At 33.8% G+C, this 5,176-nt stretch overlaps 1 pseudogene; it reads right to left on the reverse strand.

The window, feature by feature from the left end:
• Positions 1–2,968: 2,968 nt before the first annotated feature.
• On the reverse strand, positions 2,969–3,138 carry LOC122428998 (annotated as a pseudogene).
• Positions 3,139–5,176: the final 2,038 nt, after the last annotated feature.

Here is a 5,176-nt window from a genome sequence, read left to right on the forward strand (position 1 = left end):
GAAGAAGAGCATGTACCATCCAAATGACAGAAAATGAATAATCGTTATCATACATGTAAAGTATGTAAACAGTTTAAAGTGATGTTCAGCTAAAAGTTTACAATTTCATCATTAGCAAACATATGATGGATCAATCTACTGTTCATACTTAACGCAACCTCTTTAAAAACGTTGAATGCCAGGCACTGTGTATTAAGAGAATAATTATATATATGTGTGTGTGTGTATATGTATAATTCATAAGCTATATGGGAAAAGAATCTGAAAAAGAATATATATATATATATGTTTTTATACAGTTATATGGGCTTCCCTGGTAGTTCAGCTGGTAAAAAATCCACCTGCAATGAAGCAATGCAGGAGACCCCAGTTTGATTTTGATTCCTGAGTCAAGAAGAGCCCCTTGTGAAGGGATAGGCTACCCTCTCCAGTATTCTTGCCTGGAGAATTCCATGATAAGAGACGCCTAACAGGCTACAGTTCATGGGGTCACAAAGTGTTGGACACGCCTGAGTGATTAAGCACAGCACATACAGTTATATGTATAGAATTCAGTCATACGTGTATACACACACATATATATAAAATATGTATCTGAATCCCCTTGCTGTACGTCTGAAACGAACACAAAATTTTAAGTCAACTACACTTCAATTAAAAAAATTAAAGAACATAATTATAACATAACTTTTCTACTGTTGAGGAGCTCAATATATAGCGAAGGATAAAGTTTATAACGTGATAAAGTCAGAATACATAAAAAAATAAATACAAAGAAAGGTCAGGGGAAGGAAAGACAGCAGATGGAGACATGGAACAGATGTAATGTTGCTCTAAGTGTGATAGGTCTTAAAAGATGAGGGTCTCTCCACGACTATTATATATTAGCTAAGTAGAAGATATGGACTATTTTTAAATTCCCAAATGTCTACTTGGCCAATTGGTGACATTCAAATTAGTTCTGTGAGATAGTTAACTATATAGTATTAATGTTAATTTTCTATTTATGATGATTATACTGTGCTAAAATTGGAAAAGATATTAACATTTAATGAAACTTGTGTAACATTTATACCAGAACTCTGCATAATTTCTCAAATTAAAAAAAATCTAAAATTATTATAAAAGAAAAAATTTAATGTTTATCATATTTAAAAATTAAAAATAATTTCAAATATCAAGTTCTTGCATTCTTTTTTAAATTAATTAATTTATTTTAATTGAAGGATAATTACTTTACAGTATTGTGGGGATTTTTTGCCATATATCAACATGAATCAGCCATAAGTGCACACTTATTTTTCTGCTGTGCTTATATGCTTGCCTCCCCAAGTATTTTTAAGATAAAATACTCACCTTTCTCCTTTCAGTTATATTTCTTTCTTTTGAACATACAGGAAGCTAAACACTTTCATATTCCACTTGTAAGTTCCATCTTCGGCTTCTGAAATTGAAAGAATCCATAATTATAAGCTTTCTTTGTGGTTTCAATGACAAGGATGGACATTTTTCAAGTAAACAAAATCATCTGCCTGGATAAATGTCAAACCTAGAATTCAATCTCTAAATTATAGGCTGCCTACGAATCCCTTTATGTTTATTCTTCTCCCCTGCCAACACCTTTCATGTATAGCATTTTTCCCCCCCTCTGGACATGAGGTAAAAAGAATGAGTATATGAGCCAAATGAATGGGATGGAAGCTCTAGAGATTTCACGCTTTGTGGATTAGGCTCACCAAGATATTCTAGATGCTCATATGAGATCTAGTCACCTCCTAGAAAGAGTACGTAGACAATAGAGGGAAGTTTTGAAGGATGAGTCTAAGAAGCCGGTTGACCAGAATTCATATCCCAACTCTGCCTTTAGTCAACTTAAGCTCTCTCTGCAAAACACAACTCCTCTGTGTCACCATATGTTTTGCCTAATAGATTTTTTATATTAAATAGATAAGCAATACTTGCACTATGACTTACAAAAATCAGTTAATACATTCAAACTACTTTTATTATATTCATATTTTAAGTTCCTATTCACTAGACTCATTGTCAAGATTTTTCTTATTCAATATATAAATATAGCTATAATTAGTTCTGAGCTTTTCTTAGTTCTTGCCTCCTAAGAATTAATTGACATATTTCGAGCAATGACTAAATAAAGATTCCCTGTCTCTTGGTAAAATTAGATTTTTCTTACCTTCCACCAACAATCTTATAGCCTGTTCCCTTTCATTCAATAAATGAAATGCTAATTTTTACTTAAATCTGTTAAATTATATTACTTATACATTTACACTTATTTATTTATTTATCCTTGTTTATCCCTCTTGCTGAAATGAGTGAATTGTCTGAATGGCTGAAGATGGAATTCTCTGCATGCTTCATGCAGATCATAATAAATTTTGAATAAGTTAGAAGCAAAAGGTAAGTTATAGTTTTGCATAGCAAAAAAACAAGTATGGTTGTGCAAGTTAGGAACTCTGTGGCAAAGCCATATAATTCAGGTTCAGGTTTTTCTGGGATGGTTCAGAAAATCTATATTTTAAAGTACTCAATTTGTACTGTCATATAAATTTAGAGCTACATAAAAATGACATTTCGGTTAGGACTGTCTAATCTGCAAGTATATAAAAAGATATTTAACAGTTTTCATTCTTATTACTGAAATTCATTAAAAAAAAAAAACTTTTTCCAACAAAAATATTTTCCTCAAGAAAGTTTTACAAAAATTCTGTAGGGTGGCATCATTTTCATGTAACATGCCAACACACATGTTTTGTAAGCTCATACATTTATGGTGTGGTAAGAATGTTAAACCACAATTCATAATGTGAAAAGGCTATTGGAAAATTTCTCTTATATTTCTGAAACCAGCCAGCTGCTTAGGCTTACATATTTTAATTCATAAATTATGACCTCACATCATATAATTCTGTATATTGGACATACTTTGGGTGGGAAAAATGTGGACATCTTCCCTCATAGACCTTATTAAATTAAAAACAAGGCATAAAATGCTGATTTTCTGTTAGAAATCTAGTAATCACTCCATACTTGAACTTTATTTCAATAATAATGATATGCTTACTACCCTTAGAATGGATACTACACTTGATCTTAGCCAAAAGGCTGAGAAGCAATAATGATAAATATCTAGCAACTCTTTTCCCAATATGATATTAAATAAGAGAAAGATTGTTATATACACAGAAAAACTGAACCTGAAAGATGATATACCAAAATGGCATTGGTACTTAAAAGAATAAGATCATGGGATTTTACCTTATAGCATATACATTTCAGTACTTTTAAGCTGTTTTATATTTTCTAACTTGAACATATATAACTTTAGAAATTGATGTAGCAGGGGATGCAATACCACTGCTTTTTAAATCTATTTTATTCTCTCATTTAATCTCTGGCTTTGTGTGCCTAGGGATATAAGCTTAACATTTGAAAGTACTTAGTGTCCATTTAAACCATGAAAAAAAAAATCAGTTTATTAACAAAGAACTTTCAGTCAAGCTAGATATGATCAAAAAACAAAATCTCTGCTAAAAAGTGATGAAAATGTGTTTAAGTTTAAAGAGCTAATAACATATACACTATTTAACAGCTGTTTAAATCAATTGTAATTTATTTCCGACCAAAACCTCCTAGGTCTTAATTCAATGTCTTTGCTATTATCTTAGTTAGCTAATGCTATAATATGTGGAACCAAATACCTAATATTGATGTCTTTTTTGCTCTCTCTCTCACCATTTATTCTCAATTTTTATTTTATATTGACATATAGTTAACAATACTGTGTTAGCTTCAGGCATACAGCAAAAAGATTCTGTTATGCATATATGTGTATCTATTCTTTTTCAAACACTGCTGTATATAAAATGGATAGCCAGAAAGGTCCTACTATGTAGCACAGGGAACTTCGCTCAATTTTATGTAACAAAGCAAATGAGAAAAAAAAAAATCTGATATTAATGTCTTGCTCCCATGTTAGCAGGTAAGCTTGAGAGGCTCTCCTCCTCTTTGCTTTCTCTATTTTGAGCCCAGAAGTCCACTTGAAAGTGAAAGTCGCTCAGTCATGTCCTGACTGTTTGCGACCCCACTATACAGTCCATGGAATTCTCCAGGCCAGAATACTGGAGTGGGTAGCCGTTCCCTTCTCCAGGGGATCTTCCCAATCCAGGGATTAAACCCAGGTCTCTCACATTGTGGGCATATTCTTTACCAGCTGAGCTACAAGGGAAGCCCAAGGATACTGGAGTGGGTAGCCTATCTCTTCGCCAGTGGATCTTCCTGACCCAGGAATTGAAGCAGGGTCTCCTGCATTGCCGGTGGATTCTTCACCAACAGAGCAATGAGGGAAGCCCAGAATGAACCCAGTAGGAGTGGTTGGAATCTTCCAAAAACGTGGGGAAGCCAGATGCTCATTGAGACCTTGGTTAGAATACACTGGTACCAGCTACAGTAGAGAAGTGTATCCCTCCTATGGAGGTGAGGTTGTAGCACAAGGAGAAACTTTTGTTAAGTAATAATGAATGTGGGCTGCCCGGTGGATCAGTGGTAAAGAATTCACCTGCCAATTCAGAAGACTCGGGTTCTATCCCTAGGTCAAGAAGATCATCTGGAGAAGGAAATGGCAACCCATTCCAGTATAGTTGCCTGAGAAATCCTATGGACAGAGGAGCCTGCCAGTCTACAGTCCATGGGGTCGCAAAAGAGTCAGACACGACTCAGATGACTAAACAATAGCACCAACAATAATGAATGTACTGCAGCTGTGTCTACCATGATGCTAGGGATAAGAGATGTAAACAACACAGTGTTGGGTGGTAAATGCAGATGATTAATGTTATATAGAAAATATGGAATCAGAAAGTCAGATATTATTTACATTCTTTTGGGAAAGTCTGGAAAATCTTTATGGAGTCAATAATACTAGAACTATGGAGAAAAAGTGTGAGTTCACAAAGAGAATAGATAAGTGAGACCATACAGAAAGCATAGCTTATACAAAAAAAGTGGAAATACAGAGTCACAGAAAGTGTGAATTGATTAAGAAAACTTGTACAGTATAAGAATTGAGACTGGATTATCTGGAAGTAGTAGGACTGAGACTGAAATGGAGGCTTAGAGAGAATTGCAAAAGATTTGACTATAACGTTACAATTTG

Source organism: Cervus canadensis, chromosome 27, assembly GCF_019320065.1.
Source record: "Cervus canadensis isolate Bull #8, Minnesota chromosome 27, ASM1932006v1, whole genome shotgun sequence".
NCBI lineage: Eukaryota > Metazoa > Chordata > Mammalia > Artiodactyla > Cervidae > Cervus > Cervus canadensis.